General features: G+C 45.7%; 1 protein-coding gene and 2 pseudogenes across 2 annotated transcripts in view; 2 read left to right on the forward strand and 1 right to left on the reverse strand.

Moving 5' to 3' along the window:
* Positions 1-163: 163 nt before the first annotated feature.
* On the forward strand, positions 164-610 carry Nop16-ps1 (NOP16 nucleolar protein, pseudogene 1; annotated as a pseudogene).
* A 4,678-nt stretch (positions 611-5,288) lies between these two features.
* The window catches only part of Prdm10 (PR/SET domain 10), a 103,488-nt gene continuing 92,109 nt past the window's right edge, over positions 5,289-16,667 (forward strand). Inside the window, 1 exon segment of the mRNA NM_001427772.1 lies at positions 5,289-5,402. The gene's annotated coding sequence lies outside the window, so the exon portion shown is untranslated.
* On the reverse strand, positions 11,081-15,223 carry Rpl32l1 (ribosomal protein L32 like 1; annotated as a pseudogene). Its single transcript, XR_015627104.1, has one exon. The product of XR_015627104.1 is annotated as a ribosomal protein L32 like 1 (transcript).

Here is a 16,667-nt window from a genome sequence, read left to right on the forward strand (position 1 = left end):
GCTCAAGGCTAAGGGAAAGAAAGACTCGGAGGCAGAAGTTCAGTTACAATGTCAACCAAAAGCTGAACTGGGAAGTCCATCGGAAGGCAGCCTACAGATTGAGTGCTCCCACAGCTGACATGCTTGGGACTATACCAAATCGGTGCCAGAGAACCTGGCGGAGATGGGGTTGACCATGGACCCCAACAAGGCGATTCCCCTCCGTAAGAGGAAGATAAAGGCCATAGAAGACATGGGAGAGAGATCCAAGGATCTTGTACAAAAGCCCAATGTGGTAAATGACCCAGAGGCAGAAGCCAGCCTCGAAAAGAAGAAAGGAAATATCTGTCTCAGGACCTCATCGACTATGTTGATTATGTGGTGGAGAATCATGGGGAGGACTATAAGGCCATGGCCAGGGATGAGAAGAATTACTATCAAGATAGCCCCAAACAGATTCGGAATAAGGTCAATGTCTGTAAGCGCTTTTACCTAGCAGAATGACAAGCTTTTCATACTTTGCAGAGTAAGAAAATGGAGGTAGACTGAGTGGTGCACACCCCCAGACCTAGGTCTACTGGATCAAAGAAACCAAACCAAGGTAAGGAATGTATAGTTTCAGATGATGCTGGAAAAGTCCTATCGAATCAGTTTTTACATGTTTCTGTCTCTGTTCCCCCCACCCCCCAACCCCTTCCTTCCTTCTGGAGAAGGAACTCTTTTTTTTTTTTTTAGGAGAGAGAGAGAGAGAGAGAGAGAGAGAGAGAGAGAGAGGGAGGCTCTCTAATAACCTTAGCTATCCTAGAACTCTCTCTGTAGACCAGGTTGGTCTTGAACTCACAGAGATCTACTTGACTGTGCAAGTGCTGGGGTTAAAGGCCTGTGCCATATGGAAGAGAAGGAACTCTTTCTTTCGAGGCCATGGCTCATGTTCTGTTGGGAACTTATAGAAAGCCAGGGCCTGCTATTCCATGTTCAGAGGGGATGCTTCATTTCAATGCATTCTGTAAGTGATAAAAATAACAAGACAAACAAGCAGCAACAACAAAACCTTTTAGGCTATCTTTACAGGCTGGAATGTTCCCTCAAATTGTAACATGCCTGGTCTTCTTTTTGCCTTATTCTAGTTCCCATTCTTGTTAAAAGTGAGTGTGTATGTGTGTGTATCTAAGTATATATGTGTGCCATTTATGGAGGCTGGTGGACAACCTTGAATGACATCTTTAGGAACACCGTTTCTGTCTTTTGAAACAGGGTTCTCATTAGTTTGCAGCTCATCAGTGTCCAGGAATGTATGCCCCTGCATCCTTGGCCCCAGAGCTGGAATTATGATCATATACTGCCATGTCTGGCTTTTAGGGAAGCACTGGGGATCTTTTACGTAGCCTCTGAGAATTGATGCAGGTCCCCTGTTTTTGTAGAGAAAACCCTCTATCAACAGAGCCATTGCCCAGATGGCACAGTGGCACATACTTTTATTCCCAGCACTGGGGAGGCAGAAGCAGTAGGATCTCTGTGAGTTTGAGGCCAACTGGATCTACATAGTGAGTTCCAGGCCAGCTAGGGCTACACACATAGCTACCCTGTTTCAGAGGGGGGAAAGGTGGAACAAAAACAAAACGACCAATCAAATAAAAGAAACCCAGACAACCAAACAAAAACTAAACTAAAATGTTGTGGGGCATACATTTCAACAGTTTTGGCATTCCCTATCCCTTCCATTTCCTTGCAATATTTTCCTTGTAACATCATCACTTGGAATTGTCTGTGAACTTTGTCCTTGCCTCTATTTAACTGGAAGCTTAAAGAGAGCACTTTTCTGTTCTCTCCTGTCTTCATTGCTTAGAGCAGTGGCTGGCTCCTGGCACACATTCCATGCATGCTTCCTGCACAGAAAATTTTAGTGTGTGTACAATACATAAGTGGCAGGTTTTTGAGATGTCGGACAGTTGAAATTTAAAAAGTTGGTAGGCTTGTGCCTCATTGAAGCATTTGTGCCTATCAAAGCTTTAGAACAGGCCAGATAGCACAGGCCTATAGTTTTGGCTATCCTGAAATTTACAGAGTGGGTTCGAGACCAGCCTGGGCAACTTAATGAGACTCTACCTGAAAATTAAAAATCAAAAGGAGGGCTGGGGTATGGCTCAGTGGTAAGGCCTGTTGGGAGTGAGGCACCAAGTTCAGTCTCCTGTACTGTAGATAGATACATGCTCTAGGGCTCGGGAGATAACTAAGGAGACATAACCAGGAACCCACATAAAAAACATGACATGGCGGGTGCCAGTGGAGGCACAGGCATTGAGTCCCAGCAATCACAGGAGGCAGGTGGATCTCGTGAGTTTGAGGCCAGCCTTGTCTACAGAGGGAGTTACAAGACAGTCAGAGCTATACAGAGAAACCCTACCTTCAAAAACCACACACCAAAACCAACCAAACCAGAACACAAAAACATGACACGCATGTGTCTACTTGTAATCCTCAGCACTGGAGAGACAGAGACAGAAGAGACCCTTGGGACTCACTGCCTAGCTTAGTCTATAAGTACCAGGTCCCAGATACCAAACCTACCTTAAGAAAATACAATAGGTAGCTATCCTGAGGAACAACAGCTTCAGCTGAAGCCGACCTTTGTCCTCCATACGCACATCTGTGCATACAACTATGGAGCGCTCACAAACAGGTACATCAATGAAAAAAATAAATAAAAATGGAAGGACATGACTGCTTCTAGGTATGTTGGAGAAAGTTTGTTGTGGATAAAAAGGGGGAGGTAGAGGAAGAGTCTAGAGTAACAGACTGAGCTGGGCTATGTGAGGAGAGGGAGGAAGGGATCCACCAACCTAGGGGGGTGGCCTAGGCCAGAAGACTGGCCAAGAGAGTAAAAGGTGGACCAAAAAGGACTGGTAACCGAAATGGCTGGATTATATGGGGAAGGGCAAGAAGCCTCTAGGTTGGAGTTCAGGGGAGGGGGAGGGGTATGACAACCATACCACATACCAGGTATAACTGAGGGATGCAGGCAGAACCTGGCAGCCACTGTGTGCTTTGATATGTAAATGAGTGCCTCAGTTTGCCATTTGTCCCTGGGTTTGAGACCTAAGAGTACACACATGTACACATATGTACATGTACAAACACAAACAGGAATGAAGACATCTGTAGCAAAGACATTAGGGGAAAGAAATATACAGAAATAAAAATTGGCTTCATCATCTATCACAGTAACCTCATCCTGGTTATAAAAAAAAGACAACGGTTTTTAGAACATTTGTTTAAGTCCCAGCTAGATAGATGTAGTCCCATTTCTCCTGTTGAGTTTTCTTTCTTGTCATCTCTGATAACCTGACCTCTGGGACTCTTAATACATCAGAGACGATATAATATTGTTAAATCTCAAAAGGATCTCTAGAGGCCATGGGTATAGGGCATGGCCGCCTTCCAAGGCCATCGAGGGCCTGTCTACCTCTGGCATTTCGGACTCCAATCACTGAGCGATCATTCCAGAGACTTCTCTGGCTACTACAAAACATTCCAGAAGCAAATGGCTTCTTGACAATAGACCCGGAGAGGAGAGAACAGCGCTGCACGTGACAAATGGGAGTCTAGCTCATCTGTCTCCCTTTCATGCTTTCTTTTCTACTGGGTTCAGCAGGGCCTTTATTCTATGTCTGGTGCTGCTCCCAAAGGGGTCTGTGGAAGAACAAATCATGGATTCTTCGTTAAGTCCTGCCTTCCTAGGCTGTCCTGTCTGAGTTTTAAAAACTGGCCTCAGCTTTTCGCTGTTTTTAGTCATTTAAACAAAACTGCAACTGCAAGCGATCTGGTGGAACGGATTTTAGGTTTTCTCCCTGGATTTTTTTTCTCGAGCCTTTTGTTTCCTGGTACTTCTTTTTTCTTGGCTAGCCAGTAGTTTTGTAGGGGATTTTGTTTGGAAACTGAATTTTGTTGTATACTGCTGGCTGGCCTGGAACTGTGTAGGCCACATTACCCTCAAACAATTCTGCCTTTCCACTCAAGAACTGGGATTATGGGTTTGGATTATCTAGCTTTCTCTCTGTAGGCTTTATCACCTCTAACCTTTCTGTTTCTTAAAAGTTCCGGTCAGTGTTAGAAGAGAATTTTAACGGATGATCTCATTTAACCTTCAAAGCAACACAGTAAAGTACAGGTCTTGGGTAATGAAAATATTCCCTGCAGACACAAAGAGCGAAGGTCTCTGGCATTTGGTTGCCATTCCTGTTTTCAGTGGGGGAGTTCCCAGGTTGTCTCATTTCAAAGCTGAGCTTGCTTTTACAAACCTGGCTAACACTGAGAAGGCAATCTTAAGGGACAGTACGACGTGGAGGTCCTAAATTAAGAAAGAAGAGTTCTGACATTTTTGCTCGTTCAGTATTGACTAACGTTCCCTCACCCGGCTTAAGTAGTTCAAGCTGGCCTTTAACTGCAGCTCCTATTGCCTCCACCTCCTGGGTGCACCACCACTCCAGGGTTATGTGGTGCTGGGGCTTGAGCACAGGACTTAGTGTGGTAGGCGCTCTACTGAGACACATCCTCACCCCGATTGCTTCTGAAAAACTTTTCCAGAATGGTAAATGGTGGAAAAGAGAGATGTAGTGTAGGTGCTGTAAAGGGACTGCAAGGTCTGATGACCGATTCTCCTTGTGTCTGGAAGGCTGATAGGCCACTCCTGGCCCGCGGGGCGCAGTCTGTTTAACCGGTTTCGGTAGTCCCGGAAAGGCGTGTCCCAGTCGCGCTGAGGCCCCGGGCGCGCGCGTTCTGTGCAAGTCCGCCCTGGAGCGGGAAGATCCACGGCCCACGCCTCCAGAGCTTCCGAGGACCCGAGTGTGGGGGGACAGGTGGACTAGGGATTCGGGTGTGCATTGGATCTTCCACACTGGATGCTCAAGCATGCTGGACTGTGTCCCTCCACTTGCCCGCCAAGGTTCTTAGATGGGCCTTGACCCTGAATGCAAAGAGTGGGGCTTTCTGATTGGCTTAGAGTACAAACGCAGGCAAGCACCGCCAGAGACCCGCTCTTCTATTGGGTTTTACATGAACTGCAGAGCACCAAATAAAGAGGCCTTCAGTCATTGGGCCATTGTGTGAATCTCCTTTTGGCTTCTCTGCAGACTGAATTAGCGTCCCAGGATTTTCGTCATGACTCTTAAATCTGGGCTTGTCAGTTCGGCCCAGCGTTCCTGGTCTCTAGGAACAGCATGGGACTTTCAGAGTTTAGCCAATCACATAACGTTGAGATCAGGTTGCCAGGCAGATTATGCTAATAAGGCCCCGCCTTTTATGCTGCTCCCACTCTGCGGCGGGAAGAACCACCTGGAGGCGGCGGGGGGGTTTGATTTCCATCACCCCTAGGGAGAGAGGATCCGGGACCCGCTGATCTTCCAGCTCCCCTCACCCAACGTCGTGTAAGTACCTAAAGGATTAAGGGAACCGGATAAGCCGGGGTCCAGAGTATCCCATCGCCTGGGAGAGTGTTTCGTCTTTGCTTAGTCCCACCCAAAATGGCGCCCAGCTCTTTCTGCGTCTCAGCGCCCGGCCGGGGCCAACCGACCGCGGACCCGGGTGGGGGGGGAACTGATGGTAGTGGTGGGGGGAGCAATCCCGGCGGCACCGCCCGATGGTACAGTCCAGCCGGGGCTGGGACGAGGCACCTCGCTCGGGGTGGGGGGTCAAACCATCTGCACCTTCTACGCCGAGAGGGGAGAGTCCCCTCCGGGAAGCCGTCCGGGCCCCGCGTCCAGCGTGGGCTTCGGCGCCGCCCGCCTCGACTCCCCGGCCCGCAACCTGCCCCGTGCCCCCCGAGTGGCTCGCGTGCCCCGCCGGCCGTGCGCTCCTCTCTCCCCTCCCGCGTTGGTTGGGCCGGGACGGCGGTTGGGCTGCCTGCGCGCCGGGCGGCGGTTGGGCGGGCGAGTGGCGGCGGGCCGGGACCCGTGCGGGTGGTAGTGGCGCGCGTGGCCGTGGGTTCTCGTGCTGGCATCCCGGCCCGCATTTCCCAGCCACCCCGCCCGCAAAGGTGTGGGGACCGCAACTGCGGGTCTGTCTGCAAACAGGATGGCGGGCTGGGTAGGGCGGAGGCCGAGGACCAAGAAAACTGGCGAGCGAGGCGGATCTCTTAGGGAGTCGGGCTCTCATTGAGCTAATATTAAAACGAGAACTGTCTGTAGCCAGGTTGAATAGGTACTAGATAAAATGGCATAGTTGAGATCTGCCTTCCCGGCATACGAAGGCTGCTGAATTCGGGTGCCATTTATTTTAGCCTTGTTAGGTGGATATTAGTTGGATTTCAACCCATTTTCAACCAATATATATGTACACTTAAGCCAGAGAGTAGGGGATAGTTTGAGGTGTCATTGATGAAGTCCATCCAGCTAAAATCCCATACCCCGAATCCTTAAGGAACTTGCCTTCACATCTTTCACTAGTCTTGTGTTTAAGGCCAATTCTATCTACTTTTCATTAAAAGCAAAAGGTACTCTTGACTAGTCCTCGCTTTCTGACCTGTTCGCGCCACTGCAGCAGTTAGCTCTTTGTGGGCCCGAGGGTGTGCAGCATTACATTGTATTCTTTTGTACCCACCCCCTCCACTGGTGCCACAATACCTTCTGCACCCATGAGCTGTACTTGTTTGTTGCTCTAGAATTGAGAAAACGAAATCAGTTTTGGTTGGGGGCAAAGTAACGTACAACGTTTGCGCAATCTGGTATATTTAGTAACTACTAGGTTTGCTTTTTACAAATTGAGGCGAAATTGACACGGGATGAACTATTTTCATAGGAATGATTTCCCTGTCATTTAGTAGGTTTACATTTTTATTTTGGTTCAAGGTTTTTCCCCCCCACCTGTGACTCAATTATTCCAATAACATCCACCTTCTGAAGTAGTTACATTTTCCTTAAGGGTCTTTTTCTTTCTTCAGATGAAGTCATTTTTACATTTTCTAATGATTTGTAACATGATCCACCAAAAATAATTGGTCCATTGTAGGTGAGCATGTCCAAGTGAGGCAAGGCTCTGTCTTCAAGCCCCCTAAATGCTTTTTATTTACTCATTCTGGAATGTCAATCCAATAAAACCTCAGATTGGCACTGGCCAATTACTTGCCTTTTTTTTTTTTTTTTCCTTTTTAACAGTAACACGTGATTATCATAGAAAGAGCATAAGAAGTAAAAAAGCCCTAACATATGACTAGATAAAATCCTTACTAGTATATCTGTTTTTTAGATCTTTGGGTGCAAGAACAAATGTGCACAAGATATTTGTGTGACTTCGTGTCTGTTTTAAGTGAAGATGGGTGCTTAAATACTTCACTGGTGATTTGCCACACGAAGTCCTATGCGCCAAAAGAGTAATTTTCTTATTCACTTTACTTAAAAAAATATTTGTTTTGAGACATGCGGTGCTGGCTGGTCTGGACTGCTCAGAGCTGCTTGTGTCTGCTGGGATTAAAGGAGATTAAAGTCAAGCCCTGCTACTCCCGCCTTCGCTTTGTTCTTTTGAGACAGAGTCTCACTGTGTAGTTTTATCTGACGTGAATAGATAGACCCAGGCTGGCCTGAAACTTTCAAAGACTGGGCTTAAAGGTGTGTGCCAGCCCATCTGGCTCATTTTACTTTTTAAAAGCAAAACCTGGGTCCCTGAAACGATGCTCAGCAGGTAAAGCTTGTTCTCAGGAACCCACATAATGGTGGAAGGAGAGGACCAACTCCACAAAGGACACCTGTACCCCTATCCGAAACAACAAAAGTTGGTACACACTTTTAATCTTAGCACTGGTGAGACAAAGAGGCAGATCTACAGAGTTAATTGAGTTCCAGGACAGCCAGGGCTATACAGAGACACCAGCAAAATTTTGGGGCCTGGTTGGATAAAGTGAGTTGGCTTGGTGGATAAAGTGTTTGCTTTGTAAACATGAAGAAATGAATTCTAATTCCCTACCCTCATAAAAGCCAGTTATGGCCCAGCATGCCTGTGACACAGCACTTGGGGGTGGAGACAGGATGATTTGGGAGACTTGGTGCTCCCCCAGTCAGGTTAAGTAGGTGAGCTGCAGGTTCGTGAATGTCTCCGTTTTAGAGAATAATGTGGAGCGTATAAGGAAGATACTTGGTCTCTGGCCTCCAGGTATGCAGCGCAGGCCTGTAAACACACAGATACACATGAGTAAAAGCTAAAACAGTAAGAAGGATAGGCTTCTGGACCAGGCAGAACTGGGGCTGAGAACTGAGAAGCACTGAGTTGTAATTTTCATTTCCTTAGTACGTTTACATTTTACGCAGTAGTAAATACATGGTGACTGCATGATTTCATTTGGAAAAGATTATATGGTGAAAACTAGTAAGCATCCTGTTGTAGTTTATTTTAAACTTGAGTGCCAATGGTTGCTGCCATTCAAATACATAGTCTCCTAGAAGTGTAGACACTCCCAGTCTGGCACACAGCTTGCCTACATGCAGAACTTGTTTCTGTTTATGATAGACACTCTGTCAGATTAACAAGTGGAAATTAAGCCTAGTGACTTAAGAACAATGAAATGTTAGGGCTGGGAAGACAGCTCGGTGGCACAGTGTGTCTGGGGTGTGTAGGACCTTGAGTTCAGTCCCCAGTGCATGCCCCTCCCTCACCATACAAAAGCTTGGGCCAGCCTGATTTTTGCAGAGAGGTTCTCCATCAATTCTCCTGGGGCCCAGGTGGGGTACGGGTGGGAGACTGAATAGGGGTACATTGGTTCATACCGTAGACATTTTCCTGACTGTTTTTGTGGTTTAGTTGGATGATCATGTAAGAGGTAGAAGGCTATCTGGTTCCTGTCCTTTTGAAATGCCACTGTCGGCCAAGTGAAGGCTCATTTGGAGCACTCGGAGCTTGTTCAACTCCGCTTTATTTCCTGTAGCTTCTGTGGGTTTATACTATGGTGTTCCTTCTGAAACACAACCCCCTCCTCCCTTCTTTCTGAAGTCTTCTGTTGTCTTCCTGTTGCTCTACCTGGGTGACAAAAGTCTGTTCAGGTTGTAAGAGTGACTGGAAGTTCTTCCTCTTCCTCTTCCTCTTCCTCTTCCTCTTCCTCTCCCTCTCCCTCTTCTTCTTCATGCTCTTTCTTCTCTTCCCCATCTTCTAAAGATTATTACTTTTTGTATGTTTATGAGTGTATGTTGCACATACGTACCTGGTGTCCCTAGGGGCCAGAAGAGGGTGTAGGACTTTTTGGAACTGCAGTCTCTTAAGTGCCGGGACCCAAGCCAGGGCCCTGCAAGAGCAGCAAGTGCTCTTATTAACCCCGAGCATCTCCATGGCTCGGCGAAGCAGTGGTTTTGTTTTTATTTTCTTTTTAATAACTTTAAATGGTTTAGTGAATTTAGGGGATGTTCATGTGAGGAATTGGTTAGGGAAGAAGAAAGTTCTGGTTAATCTCAAATGATAGCAAGACCAGTTAAAATGTGCTGAAAACAGTTGTCATAAAATCAAAACCACATAGGGCTTTGACTCCAAACAATGATTGCCAGAAGGTTATGGGCAATCTGATGGAATAGCTGGTTACTGTTGGTTATTCTTTAAGTTTAACTCATTTACTTCAGAATTAGAGTGAGGGGGCTGGAGACATGGCTCAGCTGCTAAAGGCACCTGGTACCAAACCTGAGGCCTGTGCTCAGTCCCCGAGACCGGCGGTGGCGGGAGAGAACTCACTGCAGCTTGTCCTCTGTGCTGTCTTCCAGCATCAGGGACTCTGAGGTTGTGATTTATGTAGTGTTTCTTCTGCCATGTTCCCTTTCGGCAGCACATAAGGTATCCTGTTAGCCAGGAGCCTGTGTCTGCTAAACTTCTGAACTATGACGCATACGCAGTCTGTGAGTGTGAATGTGCACATCGAGATTTAGTATGAAAAAATAGTTTAAATATTGAGATGCTAATATGTGAGCCATGCAGTTAAGTAACATAATTTCATGTTTTTATGGTTAAACATCATGGTTACTGGAACTTCCAACTTATGTGGCTCCCATATTTGTATTGACCAACTCAGCCTTAGCCTGGTGGGGTGGGGTGTTCTCAAGTAGCAGTAACACTATGTGCTTATTATCTTTAGGTTCCTCTAGTGTCAGCTAATAGGGCTAATTTGTAGGTGTGTTTGGTTTTTCTAGTGGTTATGATAGCTCTCACAAACCCACAACTATTCCTTTGAAGAGTGTCTTAGTCTTCAAACCACTTCCTAAGAGTTGTGTCAAATGTTATTGAATTAATGCATATTCAGCTAATTGTTTGAACTTAATATCAAAATGAGATCTATTCTGTCTGTCTTGGTGGTTTCATGTGCACGGATACATGTGTGTGTGTGTGTGTGTGTGTGTGTGTGTGTGTGTGTGTGTGTGTTTGTGTGTGTACATGTGGAAGCTAGAGGCTGTGGACAACAGCCATCCCACCATGTAGTCTTTAAATGAAAAAAGGTTTTCTTTTAGTATTTTTTAAAAAATTTTATATGAATGAGTGTATGTATGTGAATCATGTGTATGCCTGGTTCTGGTGAAAGGCAGAAGAGGGTGTCTGAGCCCCTAGCACTAGATTTACAGACAATTGTGAGCCACTGTGTGGGTGCTGGAACTGAACCCTGATTCTCTGCAAGAGCAGTAGGTGTTCGCAACCAGTGAGCCATTTTCTGAACATGTGTGTGTGGGGGGGGGGGGTGGGTAGAGGGAGGGAGAGATAGAGAATGTGTATGTTAACGATGTCCTATTTATGACTTAGATATCAGCAATTACTTGCTCTTAGCACTTCAGCCAGTTATGAATCTCTTCAGTAATTATTACCTGCTGCACAAAGAAGTTATTTTGACCGTAGCTGATAGCAACACTAGTCTGTGGGCATAAATAAAAATATTTAGAAGGCAATTTGATGGACACAATACATTTACTTAGTCCAACACTAGTAGCTTCTTCGCTCTAGCCTGTGATCCCTGTAGCAGCAGACTTTTGACCAGGTTCATTGTGCCTGGCAGGAGCCCTGTTTTGTGGAGCAGGCCTCAAATCCAAACACAAAGCAGTTGGCCACTCCCATAACAGTCACACACACCTTGCAGTGGCTACACCTTGCCTAGGAGGTTGGGAATGTAGCTTACAGAACCTACAACTGAGGAAGGCTGTTAATGATTTTTCTCCCCTAGTGGCCTACGAAGGTGGCTTGCAGCACCTTGGAAGCTAGTCACCGAGATGAAGCTTCCAGCTCAGTGCAGCCTTGACTTCTCATGTGCTGTAACCAACGTTTGTAGTGTATCTGGATAGCTTTTAAAACATGCATATAAGCGTTTTGCCTGTGTGTATGTCAGCGCCATGTGCAGAAGTGTCCTTGGAGGCCAGAAGAGGGTGTTAGATCTTTTGGAATTGGAGTTGGGGATGGTTGTAAGCCACCATGTGGGTGCTGGGAGCCAGGCCCTGGTTCTCTGTAAGGGCAGTAAACACTTTCTTTTTCTTTTTAATTATTTATTTATTTTATGTATGTGAGTACACTGTAGCTGTCTTCAGACACACCAATAGAGAGCATTGGATCCCATTACAGATGATCGTGAGCCACCATGTGGTGCTGGGAATTGAACTCATAACCTCTTGAAGAGCAGTGAGTACTTTTAACTTCTGAGCCATCTGTCCAGCCCACTAAGAAATTTCTTTAAAAGCAAACCAAAACCAAAACCAAAAATCTTTTTCTTGATTCTATGTGAATTTCACATCATGTACCTAATCCTCCTTTCCCATCTCTTCATATGTGCCCTCTGCCTTTGCAACCTCCTAAAAGAAAACAAAATAAAATGAAGTAAGATAAAATAACAAAACAAACAGAAGGCAGATTAGGGGCCTGGCCAGCTCTCCTGTGCTCACACCCTTGGCATGGCTTACCAGGGCCAGCTCTACTCTGCTGTCCAGGTAAGGTGGGGAGTGCTCTCCGAAGTGGTACAGCCAACAAGGGGCAAGGCTAGCTCTGTGCAGTCCTTAAACATAAACATGGTCCCAGGAGGCAGCCCAGATCAGGGATATCTACATGGCCTTTGGTGATAACATGGACCATGGACATCCACATAGATGCCTGTTGTCACAGGGCCATGGACCCAGGCATTGCTCTCAGCTGCAGCATGGGCCAGGACACCATCATGGCCTCAGGTGACGTTGTAGCTACTCACAAAGGCTGTTCCTCACCACCTTTGAGTCTTGAATTCTGCCTCCCTTCATTGTACAAACTGTTCTGCTTCTCTTTTTCTTCCGTCTCTCCATCACATCTGCTGTGGGCGAGCAACTCGGGGCTGGGCCTCTGGCTGTCTTCTGCCTGTCGGCGCCTGTGGGCCTCGCAGTAAGCAGTCCTGATTGCTAAGCAGTTGCTTCATCCCCCTTTGACCAACTTTTCAACTTTACATTTAATTCTTAGTGTGTGCTGGGTGCATGGTGGCATACACTTTTAGTCCCAGTACTGGGGACAGAGGCCAGGTGGATCTCTGTGAGTTTGAGACCAACCATCATTACTTCATGAGCCTCTGTCTCAAAACCAAAACAAATAAAACTCTCAAACCTTAAAACATGCCATCGATAGATCAGTGTTCAATTTTACAAAAAGCAAAAGGTGACAGGTTTGGTGAACCAGACAAGAGTGAGGAGGCAGCCAAGATGTAAGAACTCTGCACCCTCGGTCCTAGACTGTGGTGTGTATTGATAAGTTCAATCTTGTCATCATTTATATATCTCTTCCTCTCTTGAGGTTGATTACTTGAAAAGCATTCTTGATTTTTGTGTGTGAGTGTGAGTGCGTGTGTGTGTGTGTGTGTGTGTGTGTGTGTGTGAGTGTGAGTGCGTGTGTGCGCTGCTAAAGATGGAACCCAGGCTAGGGAGAATGCTCTCCCACTGAACCACACCCCTAGCTTTCCAGCCTCTAGATTTTACTTTATTTTTTAATATATTCTTCAGTAAAATATAATTACATCTCTTTCCCCTTCCCCTCAGTGTGTGTTATCTTCAGCAATAGACTTACCTTCAACCTCCGAGAGGCAATCATGCAGCTCCTGGACTGTAATTAATTCATTATTGATAAATATAAGTGCCTTTAAACACTGATGTTTACAGTACTTTGAGACAAGGTCGTGTAGCTCTGGCTATCCTGGAATTCACTGTGTAGACACCATCCTGTCCGAAAACTCACAGAGATCTGCTTTCTCTGCCTTCCAAGTGCTGGGATTAAAGTCTTGTGCCTCCGTACCTGGCCTTAGAATGCTTTTTTTTTTTTTTTCCTTTCTATTTTCTTTTGGATTCAAGGTAGAGTTTCTCTGTGTGGCCTTAGCTATCCTGGAATTGTTAGAGACCAGGCAGGCCTCTAACTCAGATTCTCCTTGCCTCTGCCTCCCCATTGCTGGGATTAAAGGTGTGTGCTGGCTTAGAATGATTTTTAATGTGATGTTTAGCTTCTTTTAAGTGTCTTCAACAAAACAGTAATTCTAGGATGAAAGTGAGGTTAAATTGCTGTTGTGGTGGACTTTGACTTAAAGCTTTAGTAAGGTAATATTCATATTTATTATAACTATCCTAAGTTCCTGCTGTTCCTAGAGCAGCATATTGGATATAATCAACTCATAAGGAGAAAAGAATCATTTGACTAGTAGTTTTGGAGTTTCCTCTCTATGACTAATATATCACAGTGGGAGCATATTGGTAGGGTCTCATGACCAGAAAGTGAAGAAAGAGTCCAGTGTCCCACACTCTCCTTCAAAGGCACCTTCTTCCAGTGACCTGAAAGTACCAACTTCTTTTTTTTTTTTTAATTTATTTGTTTTACATATGTGACTACACTGTCACTCTCTTTAGACACACCAAAAGAGGGTATTGGGTCCCATTACAGATGGTTGTGAGTCACCATGTGGTTGCTGGGAATTGAACTCAGGACCTCTAAAATAGCAGTCAGTGCTCTTAACCTCTGAGCCATCTCTCCAGCCCCAAGTACCCACTTCTTAATGTTCACCACCTCCCAGTAGTGCTAAGCTGAGGACCACCAAGCCTTAAACACATAGGCCTTTAGGGGACATTTGTTGATATTGTTTTAAGACATGGTCTCACTCTGTAGTCTTGGCTGGTCTGGAACTCTTATGTAGACCAGGCTGGCCTTGAATTTACAGAGATTCTTGCCTGCTTCTACCTCTGCCTCTCTAGTGCTGGAATTAAAGGCAAGTGCTACCATGCCCAATATTTCTTTCTTTTTTTTTTTTTTAATTTTTCTTTCCTTTCTTTCTTTTTTTTTTTTTTGTTGAAAGAATTATTTATTTTATTTGAGAACACTGTAGTTATCCTCAGACACATCAGAAGAAGGCATTGGATCCCATTACAGATGGTTGTGAGCCACCATGTGGTTGCTGGGAATTGAACTCAGGACCTCTGGAGTCAGTCAGTGCTCCCAACCGCTGAGCCATCTCTCCAGCCCCCAACATTTCTTTTTTTTCCCCCTTTTCCCTTTTTTGGCAGTTTTGGTGGTTTTATTTGAACACAAAACAGGCACACAAGTCATCTATTCATTTTCTTCTCTGCGTAGCCTGGCTTTGGGATTGGTGACTCTGATGGCCAGCTGTGCTGCTCTTGCTACAGTGGCTTTTCGGTTCTTAGAGGACACACTGTGAGCAATCTCAGCACAGTAAGATTTGTTGCACATCAGCTGCACTTCCAGCTCCTTGACATTGTGGGCCAGAAACTCCCGGAAGCCGCTAGGCAGCACGTGCTTGGTTTTCTTGTTACTCCCGTCACCAATGTTGGGCATCAGGATCTGGCCCTTGAATCTTCTCCGCACCCTGTTCTCAATGCCTCTGGGTTTCCACCATTTTCGCTTAATTTTCACATATTGGTCCAACTGGTGCCTGATGAACTTCTTGGTCCTCTTTTTGACGATCTTGGGCTTCACTAGACACAGAAGGGTAGCCATGATGCCATAAAACAGATGGCAGCCACGTCGCAGGCAGCGCCAAGGAGGAAGGCCCAACATTTCTTTATGACACTTTTAACTAAGATATCTTTTCCTCTTACAAAAATATTTTTTCACACCCCACCTGCAGATCCATGGTTTTCAACAGTCATAAACTGTAGCAGATATGCGTATCTGTGGTGCTGATGCTCAAGTGCAGACCTTAAGATGTGATTCTATTGGGCTGGGGATTTAGCTCAGTGGTAGAGCGCTTACCTAGGAAGCGCAAGGCCCTGGGTTCGGTCCCCAGCTCCGAAAAAAAGAACCAAAAAAAAAAAAAAAAAAAAAGATGTGATTCTATTATGGATATGTAGTCCTATCCCTGAAGATAAAATTAAATTCATAAAATATGTGTGAGATTTTGTAGAAAAGAAAATCTAAAAACTTTCTGGAGTGACTTTGAGAAGTAATATGGAACCACAGAAGTTCAAGGACTGCCCAGTGTTGCGAAGATGTCAAACGTTTTTGTGCTTTGGGTAGCCACAGCAGAAATGAAGTAGTAGACACATTGCTTCTAAAAGGGGCAGATTACTCTTGAAAGAAGAATTGGGAAACTTCTCTGCCAGAGACCAAGAACTGATGCTTAAAACAATACACTGCTGCTCTTGACAAATTAAAATGATCTATCAATTGAACACCACCAGCAGTCCGGAAATAGGCTCATACATATTCAAGCACCCAGGAAGCAGGTGAAGAGCATAATGAGAGAGAGAGAGCTTCTGAAGCTAATGTAGAACTGAAGTTAATATAGGAAGTACGTGCAGAGCCTCTGCTTAGAGGAGACTCCTTAAGTGAGGTGCCGCATGTGCATGTGAGGGCAGAGGTCTTCAACAGGCCCTTGGAAAATGAGAAAGAAACCCATACATCTCTGTTCAGCCTTGTGAGTGACTAAGGAAACAAATCAATCCACAATGACATGTTCCCACACACCATAGTTGAAGTAGGCAACTCCAAATCCTAAAGATGTGAACAGCAGTGATCTTCATAGAGGACTGGACGGAGTATGGTTTGTGGCATAGCTGCCTGGAAAGCAACATTATCAGGACAGTATATAATAGAGCTAGACACTCAGTGGAGTTTGTAATCCCAGAGCCAAGGAGGCCAAGATAAGACCAAGTCAAGTGAATCTGTGAAGCTCACTGCTGAAGATCCAGGCCAATGAGAAAACTTGTCTTAGGAACACTAAAAAGGTGGACAGGGCCTGAGGAATGACACCTGAGATTGTCCCATGATGTCCATGACAAGTGCACACTCTGGTACATAATCTCAGGGGCGGACACACACACTCACACATACTCACACACTCACACACACTTTCCTTCCTTCCCAATGGGAACCCTTGACTATGGCTTTGTAGTTACTTAGCTCTCTGGCTTTTGAGCAATTTGCTCAATTAAAGCTCTTTGTGGGCTGAGTAAATTACCACCTCCTCTACTTCCCTTGAGATACAGTCTAGCTTTGTGATTGCATCATCTGGTGAAGCTGGGAGAAAGCAGCAGACGCAACCAGCTGGACCCTGGCAGCCTGGCTAGGGTGAAAGTTGTTGCTGCAGTGGGGAAGAGGTCTAAGCTCTGTGGTAATGAGTCTGAGTTTAGCCCCACATAGTGTTTTGAGCTTGGACAAGCAGCCGTTCTTGGTTGTGGTGAGGACTTTTTTGGAAGCTGATATTTAAAGGGCATTTCTTTCACAGTGCCTGGCCCTGCGAG

The sequence above is a fragment of the Rattus norvegicus genome, chromosome 8 (genome assembly GCF_021556685.1).
Source record: "Rattus norvegicus strain SHRSP/BbbUtx chromosome 8, alternate assembly SHRSP_T2T, whole genome shotgun sequence".
Classification (NCBI taxonomy): domain Eukaryota; kingdom Metazoa; phylum Chordata; class Mammalia; order Rodentia; family Muridae; genus Rattus; species Rattus norvegicus.